General features: G+C 41.9%; 1 protein-coding gene across 1 annotated transcript in view; it reads left to right on the plus strand.

The window, feature by feature from the left end:
* Positions 1-911: 911 nt before the first annotated feature.
* Positions 912-18,786, plus strand: part of plch2a (phospholipase C, eta 2a) — a 214,947-nt gene continuing 197,072 nt past the window's right edge. The window contains exon 1 of the mRNA XM_074643129.1: positions 912-1,044. The gene's annotated coding sequence lies outside the window, so the exon portion shown is untranslated. The remainder of the gene's footprint in view (positions 1,045-18,786) is intronic.

Raw genomic sequence — 18,786 nt, forward strand, 5'->3', positions numbered from 1 at the left:
ACTTGGCGTTCCTTCACCAGATTTTACAATGGCGGCGGCGTCTCAAACTTTTTCATTTTACAGCTAAACCGTGCACTACAAGATGATCCTGAAAACATTTGAGGAGAGAAATAGACATTAACGTAACATAATATTGATTCATATTTGATCAGCGCTGCCTAGTTTGACCGTTTGGTCGGAGTTCGCAAGTGATTAACAGCCAGCTCTCATAGACGGCAGCTGGACAGTAGACCTCAGATCACCTCTTACTGCTTGTTTTCCTCCGGTATGTGAAATCTTGCAGATGCCGTTAGGAGCACCGGAGGACACCGGAGGACACAGAGACACATGATTTTTTTCATGTACTACTGTCACGATATAGCGACCGTTTCATAAAAATAACTTTTTTTAATCATATTTGCTCCAATCTCGCCTACTTCAGCTTTAAAGGTTTATAAATGTGCAGGTAATACAACAACACAACCTAATAAGTATCCTAACATCAGACCAATATTATGAGACATTTTTAATTATGCTGTATACCTTTTAACTGCACCTCTAACATTTGCATTTACTGCGATGTTGCAACCGCTGCTGCAAAACACCCTGTGCAAGTTGCTACAAAGCGCTCTTCTACCTGTGTAAGTAGGTTAAGTGCATTCATTCATTCATTCATTCGTTCATTCAAGGCTCAGGCAGCTCAGCCCGGAAAAGTTGCAGAACCAGTTCCTTTGTCTCCTCAGTGCTGCCCCCTGAGCCTGCCAGGTATACGGTAACCACTACGGAGAACATCCCATTGTAAGCCCACTCCTATCCTTTTACAGTGACTTTTCTCAGTACTTGTATCAACAGTCTGTCCCACCATCCTGCAAACCAGGAAGTTGAACTTTGCTCTCAGTGAGGGGAGGAGCTGGGCTTTTCCTTTCCCTCCTCCTCTTTAAGTTGGGAGCTACTTGTAACACAGTGTGTTGCAGATGGAAGGTGGACGGAGGTGGGAAGCACTTTGCTGCTGGGACTAAACCACTAACGAGCACACAGGACAGGGAGAGTCTGGGATTTCCACAGGTAAGACACTAATTTGACTGGCTGCATGCACCGTGTGACGTTCAACAACAAACTATAGTTTGTTAGCTATAAGCTGGTTTCAAGGCATCAGCCCAGACAGGATTTGGAAAGGCTGATCACAACGTTTTAATGATCACATCTGCTGTACTTTGGAATTAACATGTTTAAATTGGCCCTTTTATAGTGCTTCAACTTCCCCCTGAAGTTGATTCAGATCAGGCAACAGAAAGGTAAATCTCTTCCTTGACACATGCTCCAGTCGGTTCAGGTAAATGTTTTCAGCAGCACAGTTGTATGTTGTGTGTTCTTACATTCGATAAATCAGGTGCATTACATTCACCATATTTGAGCAGAGCAGATCAGATTCTTAGAGGCCAACAGAAGTGAGTCAGGCTGATGATAACAGATAAAGATCACCACGTGTACTTGTGTAAAGTTATCACAATAGTACGGGATCACAGTTACGGCTTCCAGTACACAGCTGCTGTATCATTCCAATCTTGTTAGGAGAGCCTTGTGGCTCTATATATTGAGTTAGTCTGTTTTTCTTTGGGCCGTCTGCAGTCTACTCAGTGGTCAGATAGAAGAGGTTTAAACAGTGATTAGTCAGTCTAGTCCATAGTATGCTCAGCTGATATTCCAGCTAACCCTAGACTGACCTTCTATTTCTATTGTGACGTTTGAAGAAGAGCTTTGCTAAAGCTAAACACGTTCCAGCTGTTAATTCCAGCTTGTTACAGGCTGCACTTGACACAGAAACAGGAACCTGTTCCTATTTAAATCTGCACACATTTTGATGCTGAGCTTCCAGCTCCTTTCACCAATGACTGATGATTGTTTTTTACATTCTTATTGAACTGTTGCTCAGAGGCATCTTTGTCTCTTTCTGCCCTTTCAGTCGTCAGTCTGGTTGAAACAGCAGTTTGTTCTCCATGTACAAAAACAAACCCTTCATATGAAATAACAGAGCACTTTCTACAAGCTAAAGGCATGAAGACAATTCAGACATATAGAGTAGTCCTCTCAGACATCTGCCTGGACCCAATCAAGCTCTTGTGGCAGGAGATGACTAACTTCTGAACGGTATAGTGTAACGGACATAAAACGATATGTCCCTGTGTGTGTGAAATTGTTGTTTTCACATGTTATGTCTTACATTGTGAACTATTTGAAAATTGCATGTGCCTACATTATCTGAATTTACCACAAAGGAAATTATGTTTTCAAATGAGATATTACATTACAATTCCTGGACATCAAATGTGTCTATAAAATGTAAATTTATCTCAAGTGAAATGTTTGTTCACATATAATATTGAATGTAATACTGGTGTTTTCACATGTGCCTGTCATTATATTAATTTATTAGTATGAAAGTATCACAAGTGTTTTACATGTGATATTACATGTGAAATTGATTGTGATTTATCGAGTCATTTCAGATGTGAAATTATGAAAATCACCTATGGTTATATCAAATATCTGAAAACAACATGTGTTTATATGTGAATTTTTCCACATATAAGCACATTCACTGTATCAACTGTATCATATCAGAGGTTGACAGCACGGTATAGGCCAAATATCATTTTTAATGGCCAATATCATTATCATTTATTGTTTCTTATATTATGGTAATCATAATTGAAACTGGATTGGTGAAGCTAAACTGAGTACACAAGTACAAAATAACAATAGAGTATACGGGAGCTGTTGTATCGAGTTTGTGGGTGTCAGGTTGTTTGTAAAGAGACATCCTTAAAGGACCCCAGAGACAGGCACTCAAACCGGAAAGAAGCAGATGAACTGAGGCAACACCTGCTGAGGAGACACTGAGCAAGTTATTTCCATAATTACCTCAGGCAACATCTGTTTCAGCTGTGGTATCAAACACATGTCAAGTCTGGGATTCACACTGAACTACGCACTCACACACACACACACACGCACACACACACACACACACAAACGATTGTGCGATATCCTGCATGTTGGATGGCTTAGATGCATTTAGGGTTAGTGGACCTGCGGGGACTCCCCAGGAGGTTCCATGAATGCCTGAGGTGCTTTAGGGGTCTTTGACAGGAGCCCAGGAGTCCTTGAACTGATTCTACAGGCTTTTGTGCCCAGTGGACCGTTTTAACTCAGACATTGTGACTCGTCCAAGCAGGAAAAGAACAGGAGAAATTGCTAACATTAACAATGGCTCAGTGCCATTAAAGCTAGGGTAGATAATGTATTTTCTAAACTTTTTTTTTCAATTGTTGAAATTCTCGTTACATCCCGACAGCAATCAATAACTCAATGAAATGATTGGACGGGCTACCTGCCTGCCTACCTGCGCGCACTCTGCCCCTTGCACTCATTGCGCATCACCTGAGTCTTCCAAAAGCTGCTAACGTTGTTTACGTTCATAGTGATCATTTTGGGGTAGTGGCTTTGGAAGGAGGCCTGAAGGGACGGACTGTCAGTGTTGCCAACTTGGCGACGTTCTCGCTATAGATTAAGCGACTTTTGGAACTAGTTAGCTGCTAGTTACTGGGCTGTGTATTTCGCTTGATTTTTAAAATCAAGCTCACTCTGGCTGGTTTCTCCAATGTTACCGACCCCAGCTGTAAGTATCCCAGCAAAGCTGCATTCACACCAGATCAGGTGTTGCGGCGAAAACGCAGGTAACCCATTCATTTTGAATGGGGGTAGTGGGTCGGGCTGCGGCTACGGCGGCTGCTGCAGGGGGTGCCGAAAAACAATGCAGCGGCCTGCGGCAGAAAGTTGACACATAATCAGCTTTTGGCCTAGCCATGAGGGAACAAAAGACCTTGGGCCATTAACTCTCCCACACCGCCGCACAACCCTACGGTGAATCACTGCAATGCCTGATCTGGTGTGAATACAGCTTTAGCTATTCCAGTGAGCCAGTATGCACAATACCCAGAGTTGTAAAATCCTGTCCCAGACTATTATAACCCTCCTGTACAGTGTTGTAGTGTCTGAGAGGCCTTCAGACTTATAGATCTGTTACTCAAACTGGACTTCCTGGATTGTATTTCATGTCCCACCGGTACCTGAAGCAGCACACCCCCAACGCAGCCCTCTGCATTGTTTTGAACGCAGGGCTGGTTTCAGTCTGAACGGCCACTTCATCTAAGCAAAGCTTAACCATAAAGTTGGCAGATTGGCAAACACTGGTATGAATTTTTTGGAATGGTTTTGGATGACATCATTCGTCTGTGCCCTCCAAACGAATGATGACATCATTCATTTGGAGGGCATATATGAATGATCCTGCTGATAGGGGTGTCGGATAAGAAATTGATTATATGAGTTGTTTCAGAAAGGTAATTACAAATGATGTATTTTTATCCTTAAGTTTGGTGGACTTGTTGAGAATTTAAAATTCAGACTTTTTCATTCAGTGGTGGCCTCAGCAGTAAGCTCTCCATGTACAGCGCTAAATCAAGTACTTTAATGCTTAAGGCCTCAGGATGCTTCAAACAAAGTTCTTGTCAGATCGTCTAACAGCATGTAAAAGCCCCTTTCTGAAGGGGAAACTTGTTGAAACAGACAATCACTTCACGACCGCCCAGGTTTTTGGTTTCTGTTTCGTTCATTCGAATCCTCACGCAACTACTTCTGCCACTTTTTTGCAGAGAGACAGTCTAAAAGTGTGCGCAGTTATCAACATTTATGATTCATCCTCCGTTCTCCAACCCCTCCCCTCTTTATGATGGCAGGCTTTTCGTCCCGCCTTCGATGTCGGGCCATTTGGAACAGATATAAATACTTTTGCCGTTAGATGTGGTTGGTTACATGTCGTAGTTAATTTGAAGGATACCAAGACCATAAGTGTTCCTACTTTGTGTAGTAGAGTGCAGATACAGGCACATGAAGTGAAGTTTCCAGTCTTAAGAAACCTGTTCAAGTGCATTTTTTTTACAACTTGACATATTTATGGTTTACAGACTGCTGATTTCCTCAACTCGCAGTACCTGGGGGTGGGAAAGTCATATATCACACAGTGCAGACACAACAAGTACTCACAGTAAATCTTGTTTAACCCTTGGTTTAATGCAAGTACAGTAGTCTGTCTGAGTGACTCGAAAGCATGAGAGGCGCTTTGCCACATTGTCCACACAGAATGTTTCAGAGAATATGAATTGTACCATATGACTTTTTATGAGGCCATAAGGTAAAACAAACAGGGGGGTTTGTTTGGTGGTGATAGGACTGTGCACACTCAGAGTGACTGTATGAACTGAATGCCACATAGTCGAAAACTTTCACCCTTCATAGATAATAAATATACCCATTGATGCATTATAAATTCAATTCATTTTGTTATCAAAGCAGTATTTTACAGATTTGACATGTCAAAGTCAGTTTGCTCATCGTGGGGAGGACTACACACCCTTTAAAAACATCGGAAACATTAGTAGAAAATGATGTGAACACTTACTAGATAGGGAGGGTCTAATGAAATACACTACTGAGTTGCACTGTGGGAAGTTCAGGATTCATAGATTTTGGTGCTTGACCCTTTCTATAGGGTCAAAAAGTCAGGATAACTTGGCCTCCGCTGTGATTTTGGTGCTTCTTTTTTAAGCTCTCCCAGGTAAGTTCCTCAACTTTATGTACGTAAGTGCAACACTAACTCACTGGAGGCGGGACTCATTAACATACAGTAATGATCTGTAGCACCTTGCATAGGAGAAAACTGAAGGAGACACATTTTCTTATTGTCAACAAATCCCTTGAGCAGACCAAATGTGACAATGAGTTAGTACGTCTCTCAATACTTTCAATCTTCCATCAGCCCAAAGCCCAGTGGTAAATCGTTGCAAATGGCCCAAGTATATAGTTTCAATATATAGTTGCCCAATATAGTTTTTATCACATGTTACTCAAACAGGAGGGAATGTTGAATTTGCTGAGGACTACTTTCAGCGACGGATTAATCCACATTTCGTGCTCTAGTATTTGTGGCAGCAGGACGGTAGAATAACCTACAGTGTGTGTGTTACTTCATGGTAATGAAGGAACATGTCACCCAGTGCACAGTGTGGCTCATTGATGTCTTTTTAATAGTTTTTTTAAGCTCTATGGCCCAAAGGAAGAAGATATATCAGTTTTACAATACTTGTTACATGTATTGTTTTTCACAGGGTTTGTTGACAACAAGAAAATGTATCAATGGGGTAAAAAAGGAAGCTTTTACAATTTCCACTTGAATTATATTTCAGAGGATTTATTGGAAACGGTGTTGCCCTCTCTGACTGAGTATGAGGCCTTATTCCTCTCAGTTATTAACTTATTCATAGTGTACACTTCATCATGTGTGACGTTTCATTTGCATCTTTCTCAGTGGATTAAATCACAGCTTACTGCCCTATTTCATTCCAATGAATATCAAATAGCGGTGATTTACATTTCAATTCAAGTCAGGTCAAGTCAGTATCAAAGATCACAAATTTGCCTCAAGGGGCTCCACAGTCTGTACAACATACGACACCTTCTGTCCTTAGACCCTTGAATCAGATGAGGAAAATCTCCCCAAATAACCGTTAACAGGGAAAATATGGAAGAAACCTCAGGAAGAGCAACAGAGAAGGGATCCCTCTCACGGGACCTAATTCATCACCATGGCAATCAGACTGCAACGTTTTTCAACCCCGTTAAGATGAAACCAGCTTAGATGAATTTACTGTTCATTAGACAGACCACAAATGAGACAAGAATTAACACAACACAGCGACTCTCTCTCACTCGCTCTCTTCTTCACCGTCTCCTCCTGGCGAGGCGGCCGTCTGGCTGCTGCTGCACCGAGGAGCCGTGTTGCAGAGGTCCGCCGATTGAAATGCAGTTTCGGGACATTTTAGAGGTTCACCATCCACCAGCACCGGCCGCTCTCACCTCAGCTCCAGCACCGACACCGCACCGGGCTGCACTGTGATTCGTTTATTTCTCTAACGGGACTTTTCCCTCGTTTTCATTTGGGCTGAAAGTTGTCCCGTTGTTCGAACCTGTTAGAGGCCTGCAAACCTCCGGTATCGACTGCTTTCCAATAATTTATCTCCAGCAGGAGGAGATGGTAAAGAAGAGAGCGAGTGAGAGAGACAGTCAGTGTGTTGTGTTAATTCTGCCGGTGGGATTTTGTGTAATTCACTGCGTTGATTTCACCTGTTCTCTGCACACACACAAATGCCATTGTGAAAATAAACACACTAAACTAAGGTGGAGGAAACTAATAAATAAATAAAACCCTCAGTTAGCTGATGCAACAAGTTGGGTTAGTAAACTACACCTAACTAGTTAACTAACTAGAAAGACAAACTGACCTGCGCTAGCTTGGAGGATGATGTCTTACCAGCAACTTCTACTTTAGCCATATGGTCATATTCCCATTTTACCAACAACCTTCTTCTTTTAACTTTGAGCACAAAATTAAGTTTTTGTCAAAAAATGTGGGGCTTTAATGATGCATTGAGGCGGATAATGAAAAAATAAGCAACTCATTGAAAGTCAAGGCAAAAAAGATGAGTTTTAAGTTTGGATTTAAGGACTTCAACAGAGTCAGACCGTGTGATGCCCATACTCCAGAGGAAGGGAACAAACAACACACAACATGTTCATCAGTGAGCTTTAGGTGTATTTTTTAATAGAACCAGGCTAGCTGTTTCCCCCTGCCTCCAGTCTTTATGCTAAGCTAGGCTAACCATGTCCAGACTCAAGTTATGTACTAATGCTGCGTTCCATTTGCCTCGGAAGTTGGAAATCGGAGCTGGGAATGACGTCACAAGCGACTTGAGCGTGTTGGAAAACAACTCATTACACATTATTTTGCGCATACAAACACCATAATAACATGCCACACGTAGAATTTGGACAGTACTGTGTACGACTGATTTAATGAGACACAAATAAGACAGAAGGGCTAATAAACAGTAGGCCTATATTACAACAGCTTTCACTTCTGTTGCTGCGCGGAGCAGTCATCTTGGATTTTGAGGTCGGGGTTGGCGAGGTTCTCTTGACTGTCCGACTTGGAAATCCGATTTCAGGGGGTGTTCCAGTTGAAATTTTTGACTGGAAAGTCTGAAATTCCAACTTAATTGGAACACGACATTATATCTCACTATCGGAAAGAAAGCAAACAAGGTGTTTCCTAAAATGTTGAACTTTGAACCAATCATTATATTGCATTTGCACATTGTTCTTACTGTGCGTGTGACTGGAAAAGGTGTGCTCAGAATGTATTTTTGAAGAGGACTTTTTTTTATTATGTAGACTGCCATCAACTAAAAGGAATCATTAACATAACTAGATGACTTGTTATTCTGCCAGCTCATTGGCAAACTAACAAGTGGCAGCATGTGTGTAGTGCGTAGTGACACCATCCAGCACTCATTACATTACAAAATCAATCGCATCTTAAACACTGAGTAGTGGGAATAGCAATTAACGTGTCTTATGTGTGTGTAATTGGCACTGCAGCACATCTAGATGAAAGTGACAGCAGGTTCAAACACGACAACATTTACATTTACATTCCGAGACGTAGAGACCACACATTCTGTTCTTTCTTTGAGGGAACATCATTAACCCCCAATGCCCCCCCCCCAAAAAAAAAAAACTCCAATAGTGTCTTTGTTAGTTTGGAACACACTTCCTGACCTTTTCAGAGTTGCATTTAATTTTTCTTCCATACCAAATAATTTCCTACTTTTCATCTTGTGCATCTGGTTGCGAGTCACTCTGACCTTTTCAGATACGTTGCCCACATTGCCGACTGTTCTGGATCGTCTGGTTGACCATATAGAAAAGTAAACCACATCTGACTTGGAAATGAGCCGTGAGATAACTTGCTTTTTGACTGTCAAATGTCTGATGGTGGAGTAAGGTCTCTGGAGAGGGATTTTTTTTTCTTGCCCTTTAGAACCATGATTGCTTTGCAGAGCAATACTCCGATCAGCCATAACATTATGACCACCTGCCTAAGTAGTTCCCCCTTTTGCCGCCAAAACAGCCCTGAGCCGTCGAGGCAAGGACTCCACTAGACCTCTGAAGGTCTGCTGTGGTATCTGGCACTAAGCCGTCAGTAGCAGATCCTTTAAGTCCTGTAAGTTGCGAGGTGGGGCCTCCGTGGATCGGACTTTGTTTGTCCAGCACATCCCACAGATGCTCTATTGGATTGAGATCTGGAGAATTTGGAGGCCGAGTCAACACCTCCAACTCGTTGCCATCCACATGATGAAAAAGAAAACTTGATTCATCAGACCATGCAGGCCATCTTCTTCCATTGCTCCGTGGTCCAGTTCTGATGCTCACAAGCTCAAAAGTGTAGGCGCTTTTGGCGGTGGACACGGGTCAGCATGGGCACCCTGACCGGTCTGCAGCTACGCAGCCCCGTATGCAACAAACTGCGATGAACTGTGTGTTCTGACACCTTTCTATCAGAACCAGCATTAACTTTTTCAGCAATTTGAGCTCCAGTAGCTCTTCTATTTGATCGGACAACACGGGCCAGCCTTCGCTCTCCATGTGCATCAGTGAGCCTCGGGTCTGACCCTGTCGCCGGTTCACCGGTTTTCCTTCCTTGGACCACTTTTGGTAGATCCTGACCTCTGCAGACCAACATCCCACAAGAGCTGCAGTTTTGGAGATGCTCTGACCCAGTCGTCTAGCCATCACAATTTGGCCCTTTGTCAAAGTTGCTCTCATCCTTACGCTTGCCCAGTTTTTCTGCTTCCAACACATCAACTTCAAGGACAAAATGTTCACTTGCTGCCTAATATATCCCATCCACTGCCAGGTGCCATTGTAAGGAGATAATCAATGAATGTTATTCACTTCACCTCTCAGTGGTCTTAATGTTATGGCTGATCAGTGTATGTTTCCCATGTTAATCTCGGCACCTGATTTTAATTTAAATTTAGTCTTAATGAAAATGTATAGTCACATTTTATTCATTCAACCCTAGGCTAGTTTAGTTTAGTCAACGAAAAGGCATTTCAGTCGAGTTTTTGTCTAATTCAGTCACATTTCCATCATGCAATTTAACCATTCTGCAGCAACAGCTGTCATCGTCAACATCGTTGTCAATGATTACAGATGTTGCGTTAGGATTAGTTTGCTTTTTGCCTATATGTTTGTCCCAGCTGTTCTGTTGTTGCTTCTTGTCTAATTTTCAGTTAGACTGTAATTGCATTTAGCCCATAGAGTACTTTTTTTTCATTTCAAACACATTAAAGGGACTGTTTGTAACTTTGTAAGCGTATAAATGTAGCGGGTCTGCACACATGCACGCTCGCATATGCGCGCTCGCTTATGCGCGCTCGCGTGTGGCCGGAGCCTTGTTTCCTCTGCCTGCTCGCCTTCACTCAGACAGAGCGCGCGTTCTTGCGTACTCGCTCCACCTCTAGACGTGAACGCGCTCTCACTCCACACTGCAGGAGAGTTAGTTTAGCTCTGAGAATATCTAGTGAATGTACAGTGGACGTTTGTGCAGAAATAACTTCTGCAGCTCCTCCAGAGAGAAACGTTACCGTCTCCCTCCTGCGCCCGCAGGGAGACACAGGGTGCCGGTGTCACGTCTCATTCTCTCTGCGGAGCCTCGTCACTTCACAAGACACGGAAAACCTCTGTTGGTGCGCGCTGTGTCAGTGAATGCAAGCAGGCAGCGGAGGAGAGGCTCCGGTTGCCGGTGTCTCCCTGCGGGCGCAGGAGGGTGAGGCAGGAAAAGCCAACACTAGGATCAGATCTAAATCATGTTCATGGAGAGACCTTGGTCTGGTCAGCTAACATTACTGCCAAGCACGTGAAATATAGAGTAATATTGTGGTTTTAGCTGACGTGTGTCGCCTCACTGTTTTGAGCGATGCTCGTTCAGGTATATTTAGAGCGAGCAAGCGCGTGCCCGACGCTGACTTTCGTTGATTTCACGGCCACAGGTGTCGCTGTTAAGCAGCAATTCTGAAAGTTACAAATAGTCCCTTTAACATTAGCTAACATTACTGGTAGAGACATACGTGTAGACCTACTGAAATCCAACAGGTCTCGCTTTCATTGTGGAAAAAGTTCATCATCAAAGTGTTGTAATTTTCATTGACAAACTGTGCGTCAAACGCAGCATGCATCACACTCATACTAGAATCTCATAGGTTAACAAATGCACTGTTGGCAACATGCTGAATGTTCTGATGATAATTTCAAATGATGGTATATCTTCATTATCTCACAAATATCAAATACATGGCCTGATCATTCCTGAAACTAGTACCTGTGACAGTTGTTAATCATTGTATGAGGTAATTCTAACTGAAGTCTGAATGTTAATGAGGCTACACAGATCAAATCATGCCCTTACTTTAGGGCATAGATCTCTTGCACATCCATACAAAGTCCTAACATGCCCAGAGTAAATTTTTTGGAAAAGTTTGACTATGTGCAGTTTATTACAACAGCCCAAGTCTGTCTTGTCCTCACATGTTCTCTCTTTTCATCGACGCATTGGGAGGAAACACCAGTAACCTGTTGGTAACACATAAACAGTATTGATAAACACGTAGGAGCCCAAATTCCTTTCTAAAACACAGATACCTAAATAAACACATTTTTATAGGTCTTGTTTAGACATGACTTTATGATAATCGTAACATTGCTATTACAGTTCAACAATTTAACTCCATAACTGACTTCATAACAACCTCAAATTTGAGTCCTCACTGTATAAGAGATTTAAGGTGAGCACTGACTGACTGACCATGTTCCTGTTTTATCTTTGTTAACTGGGGGAAAACTGGGGGGAAATTGGCCCGGGTCGACAAATGTATTTTACAGTATGTATCAGAATCAGAATCAGATTTATTTGCCAAGTACGTGTGCACATACAGGGAATTTGATTTTTTTTTTTGCATCTCTCTCTATGTACTTACACAGATATAGAAATAACAACTAGAGACAAGGACAACAAAGCTTGAATAGACAGAAGAATAGACAGGACTGTTATGTACACAAGTATGTGAAAAAATAGGTGTAAATATATATATATACGCCAAACAGGTAGAGCAAGAGCAACACAACCTCCTCTTGTGTCCAAGGTGTGAGGGCTCTGCAGTGATGCTTCCTGCCCGTTTCCTGCTCCGTTGCCCGGAGGTGTAGAAGTCCTGGATGGGGGGCAGGCTGGCACAAATGATTTTCTCTGCGGTCCTGACTGTTTATTGTAGTCTGCTCCTGTCCTGTTTGATGACTGATCCAAACCACACAGTGATGGATGTGCAGAGAATAGACTGGATTATTGCTGTGTAGAACTGGATAAGCAGCTCCTGAGGCAAGTCCTGAGCTGGCGCAGGAAGTTCAACCTCTGCTGGGCATTTTTCCTGATAGATGTATGAAAAGTGCCTTCCACTTCGGTAACCAGAGTTTAAAGGAACAGTGTGTAGCATTTAGGGGGCTCTATTGGTAGAAATGGAATATATAATATTAATAAGTATGTTTTCTTTAGTGTATTATCACCTGAAAATAAGAGTCGTTGTGTTTTTGTTTTTATGTATGTATGTATGTATGTTTGTATGTATGTATGAACAGATTGAAGCTTCCAATGTTTTTTTTAGTCTGTCACACTTTAGTTCTATTTTGTCTCAGTAAAGAAAGTATAAGCTTGTTTGGCTTCATGACAGAGAACAGCAGGGTTGGCACACATTCTGAGAAACTTATTTTCATAGTTTTCTTCATCCCGTTTCATCATAGCTAGATCAACTTTACCAGAAATACAATAACTCTGTGTGTGTGTGCACGTGTGACTTCTTGACTTTCCTACGATGAACACACCACATACAATCTGCGACATGCTGCTGGCCAACTGTATCAACCAGCCTTGCCAGCTATGACTGCGAGTGTGGTTTGATGGGAAGAGCCGGTTTCTCTGTCCCTTTGTGGAGGCTTGTTTTGCAGCAGGGTGTTGGTTTTCAGCCTCTTTCAGCTTAGTCACGAGGGATATAACATAATTGAAACCGAGCACCTTACCTGGAATAAAGACCTGGAAGATTCAACAATCCAACCTCCCGGGAAAGTGCGTTGCTGCTGTGTGGGCGTACATTTATTTATTCAACAGAATGAAATGCTGGCTGAAGTAGAAGGCTCCTTTTGAAAATCCTGAAAATATCATGTTTCAGCAACAAATATGGATTAAGACTGAACATCATAATAAACAAATGGAAGTGATTCATCCTTGGATGAAGCAAACAACACACTGATCATGCTGCTATTTTGCTGTATTAGAGAAAAAGCTCATTCAAATCAAAAAGATTCATCCCCTTAAGAGCATGAATGTGCTCAGTAAATTCCATTATCAATTAATTGGCTTTTTGTCCTGAGCGCAAGAGGGAAGCTCAAAAATGGAGTGTCCAAAATGGAAAGGGTTCATCCTCTGGGGAGCATAAAATAAATACATTTCACAGAAATTTGCACATTAAATTGTGTCAGCTCTTGTGCACAAATTGACATTTGGACTTGACAGTGGTACTAGAGGCAAAGTCAGGGGGTCACCGAAAACTTTAGGATTTATCATCTGTGGACCATAAATATTCACAGCACATTTCATGTTAATACAACCTCTAGTTTTTAATATTTTGTATATTTAAGAGGTGGCAATTTCTTTCGAGGATGGTGTAGGTGGGAAAGTCATGTAGTGTCCAAACTGGACAGGGTTCATTCTCTGGGGAGCATGAATGTGATCAGTGAATTTCATGTGAATCTGATTTTTATATTTGTTGCATAGAATGGGCATCTGTGGCCTCCACAATAGCCACCACAATGGATTTGAAATGAAACAATCGAGATGCAATTTGAAGTGCAGACTTTCAGCTTTAATTCAAGGGGTTGAACAAAAATATTGTATGAAACGTATAGTAAGGATTGCAACCATTTTTTATACACAGTCCCTTATTTTAAGGGGCTCAAATGTAATTGGACAAATTGACAATCATAAATAAAATGCTAATTTTTTTTTTTTTGTCGACTGCCTGAGGTCTGACACCCACATCCCCAAATGCTGCGTTTCCTCCTTTCTTTTACGTTACTGCCTTTTACTGTCTTCAGTTGTTGTTTGTTCATGGGTCTTTCTGCCTTTAGTTTTGTCCTCAACAAGTGAAATGCATGCTCAATCGGGTTGAGATGAGGTGATTGACTCGGCCATTGCAGAATATTCCACTTCTTTGCCTTAGAAAACAGTCTGTTTTGGGTCATTGTCCATCTGTACTGTGTAGCGCCTTCCAATTGACTTTGCTAAATTTGGCTGAATCTGAGCAGATGGCAAGTCCCAGTGACCTAGTTCCCTTGGAAGCCATGCATGCCCATGCCATCATACTGCATCCACCGTGTTTTACGGATGATATGGTATGCATCAGATCATGAGCCGTTCCAAGCCTTTTTCTTCCCATCAATCTGGTGCAGGTTGATCTTAGTTTCATCTGTCCAAAGAACGCCGTACCAGAACTGGGCTGTTTTTTTTTTTTTTTTTTTTTTTAGATGTTCTTTGGCAAAGTCTAATCAGGCCTTTCTATTCTTGAAGGTTATCGATGTTATCAAAAACCAGGTGTTGGCATTTGATTAGATGATGCATAATTTCTTCCTTTCAGCAGCATGTACCTTATTGTCATGCACACTATCTCGGATGCCAGTGATTGCACACTTTCGTGAAACCTCTCTTTAAATTATGTGCGATGAATGGATCCCATTGTCTGTGCATGTAGAGGGAGCAGTCAGGTGGGGAATGTAGAAGAAAGAGCCATTGTGTTAGTTTGCCTTTGACTATTGGCCTGTAACGTCTAGTTACTGCTGTATGTGCACATGCATAATCCCATAAACACAAATTAATTTAAATTTTAGTCCCTTTTGCTTGTACACGCACACACGCACGCTCGCACAGTGCTGATGTGTGTATGTCTCCCTCTCTCTCTCTCTCTCGGCTTAGTAAAGCAGCCACATCTACGGAGGACAGAATGTGCAAGTGTGCTCGTGCTAGTCACAACAGCACCCGGAGGTCCAAACCACAAGCTGAAACACACTCTGCGGAGGTCTATAAGTATAGCGCGGGCTGACTCACCCTCTGACAACACTTTTAATGCATTATTCAAGTTGTCATTGTGGCTGTGTAGCTTTTAGTCATGAGAGTTGTCTTGTTGCTCTGACACTTTAACGGCAGCCACTGCGATTGGACATCCTTTATCCGCTGACTCTATATAGGCTACACTGCACACTTTTGTTCTCCCACTCGGTTTAGTCAGGCTTGGCGTTGTGAAACGGAGGTGAAGTGCATGACCATGCTTGAGCTTGTCTCGCTGTACTTAGTAGCAAGAAAAAGGGTGTTGACCTACAGTTTAATGTTTCTGCCCTCAGGAACTCTTTGTTCAGTTTACAGGACTCTTCATAAAGCCTTGCTCAACATGTGGCACAGGTGTAGCTACTAGATATTTGTGCCAAACCACATATATTGTAGTATAGATTTTGTTGACTAAAACTGGTTTTCAACTGGAATTCAAAGTACTGTATGCAAGGTCTGAAAGTAGCACCCAAACACCCGCCACCCGCCACCCGCCACCCGCCAAATCTGGGTAGTTGGCAGTTATTAGTTGTTGGCAGTGGCGGTTATCATGATGTGTTCAAAGGTTATCTCGTAAAATCTAATTTTTGGCAACAAACTTGAATAAATCCAGTTGATTGAAGGAAATATTCCCACAGTAATATAAAATAGATATTAGAGATGGAATTATGACCTGTTTAACTTCCTAACACTATCTCCTCTAGATTTTTTTTAAATCAAAGCAAATATTTAAATAATCATAATCATTTGAATGTGTGTTTTTATGCAAATAACCACTATAGATGACAATAACAAAGTACACTACAGTACAGTACTGTGTACACTACCCTCCCTCTACGGTGTAATTCGAACACTGTAATTTACTATACATATAATGTTTTTTATGTAAAATATATCGAACATTGAATGACATCAGATCTAAAATGTTATTCCTTCCTTTAGCGCAGAGATTTCAAAAGTGGCAGATCAAATCTCTCAGGTCTGTGTGTCAGTATGCCTAATACCCAAGCAGATCCAAGAGGAATTAGTATCAGCTCTGATCACATGGGGCATCTTTATCACAGAAGATAGACAGATGGAGTGAGTGAACTGTGAAGTGCAGGAAAAATTACGTTTTGCTTCTCATTTTGACTGCATCAGGCAGCATCATCCCAGTGTCTCTCTCTCTCTCTCTCTCTCTCTCTCTCTTTGGGTCTATTTGAATAGCCCACATTTTGGATCAGGTCTAACTGGTTCATTCAATCTAACTGTCCTTGGATGCCTACATTTATTCATGTATATTGGGTTCAATTTAATGCCTTTGGTTCCTGCAGTCACTCGGTGTAATTTGTCTCAAATAGAGAATATAAAGAAAGAGTTCTTCACAGTTAGAACAGAAGCAATATTGTGATTGTTGTTGGCAGACTTTTAGTGTAGCAGCCGTTCTTTTTTATTGTCACATAGAGAATATCTCATTTTGGAATGAAAGTGTATCTGCAACAATGTTTATGGTTATGTTTGCTATATCAAAGTAGTGAGTAAATGTCCTCTCGGAGATGGGGAGTAGTTGTGGGTTCCCTCACAAACCCACACACATAACAGCTTGTATCGAAATAGACAACTGAAAATAACTCAAAAAAACACATTGATTGCTCCATAGTATTTTGGTCCTGAATATTTGTTTTTTCATATTATTTCACATGGCTGTTTGACAAGGTAGTGTGTTTAGGATTTACGCTTTCGTTATTGCAGATATAACAGGACTGAGAGTCTTGGCGAAGAGAATGATTTATTGATACTGTAACCGCTTATGAATACTTCAAACAACATTGAGAGATACTGTAAACAGGTTGCTGTTGACACTTAATGACAATAATCAATCATGAGAAGAGCTCAGGAGGAGTATCAATAGAGCAGTCTTCTGGTGGATGCTGATCTCTTTAGGTATGCTCTCAAAGGCCTGCCATACATCTCGGATGCTGTGGCAATGAAAAAAGAACCACTGTGGACGACCCAGGAGGTCGAGGAGACTATACTGTCATCTCTTTCTGTTAACACGATGTTATCCGAGTTTCATGCTCCCAAACAGTGCAATGTACAACATTGTTTTGACACGCAGCAGTAAAAATGTCCATTCAAAACTGTTTATTTGATAATGTATGATTGTAACTTGGGGTTAGCGTTAGGGTTAGTTGACTTGTGCAGGAAAAGTCAGACTAGTGCTTATCTCACATTTCCACTTAAAGGCTTTCGTGGATGCATCTTGTGTGTCTGTGTTATCTTTTTTACCTGTGTGTTTTGGTTGCTGAAGCACCTCCTGCATCGAGAAAATGAGTCACTTGCAACAACATATTCATTCATTTATTCGCTCACTCCCTGTGTTTAGCTGAGCTTCCCACTCTTGGCTGGCAGTGTGTCTACACTGCTATAGGCTATACTGCTGATCTGAGCAGGGTTGCTTTCTTTCTGCATATGGTGCTGTGTGTGTGTGTTGTGTTTGAATAAGGAGATACCACAGTCTTCCTCTTACTACTGAAAGTTGAATTCGTAAGCAATAAAACACACACTTGCTCTATAGAGAGCCGAAGTCCCGCCCCTTCCGGTGGGACCCCCATGGGACCTTATTATCAATTTAAAAGATAATTTTGCAAGACAACGCCGAGTACGGAGAATTTAAAAATGTTTGATGATGTTACAAGATGCCCTCCATGGTTGGTCGATGGCTGTTTGTAACATGGTAGTTAGGTGAAAGGGCGAGATGATTGTGACATCATCTTTTCATTGGAATTACGTCTTCACATACCAGCTCTAGTCACACACACACACCTTCTCCTGTGACCAGGTGGAGTGTGTATATGTGGAAACAGGGAACGTGCCCGGACCTGCAGCTCAGTCAATCTGACCGCCAACCTTTCAGAAACAGTTCTCAACATGTCCCCCAGCCAGCCCACCATGTCTAGCTAACCCTGACTCACTCCCCCCCTACACACACGCACACACATAAACACACACAGTTCAGTCCTTAGCAGGGCGGTGGATCACATACACTACATTAAAGATTCCAAATTTGAAAGCTGATTTTAAAGGAGCCTTTCAAGCTGAGAGGTAAATGTTTTCGGGTTTATCCAATCTTTATGTGGGGGGTGGGTGGGTTTCTGTGAGTGATGGCGGAAGGCGGCAAAGGTAGGTAAACAAAGGAAGTTTAGGTAGGAGAGGTGAAGAGAGTCTGAGGTGTGGTGTAACACGCCGGCCGCAGTCATAGATTGCATTGTATGTAGACTGAAGCTTTGTCTTAAACTAGAGTAAATTAAAGTCTTGTAATTTAAAAACATATATTTTTTTCTTAACATTTTAAATCCCAGTTACTAGATTACATTTCTGTTTTATGCTCAGTTCAGTTCGCTGCTGCCTCCAGGTTTCATTTTCTCACAGCTATCTGAATCATTTAATATGTGTGACTTTGTGCTGTAACATCCAAATATAGCAGCATCGCTAATGGAATCTGAGGTCAAGTGAAGTTTGATGGAGCCTAAAGGGGGCCTGGAGTGACCCCTGACAATCAGATGTATTAATGCACACTGAGAGGAAACACACAACAAATGTCTGTTACTGACTGGTGATTTGTCCACCTATTATATGATGGTCATATGAGCTTCATTGATTAG

This window comes from Sebastes fasciatus, chromosome 8 (assembly GCF_043250625.1).
Source record: "Sebastes fasciatus isolate fSebFas1 chromosome 8, fSebFas1.pri, whole genome shotgun sequence".
NCBI lineage: Eukaryota > Metazoa > Chordata > Actinopteri > Perciformes > Sebastidae > Sebastes > Sebastes fasciatus.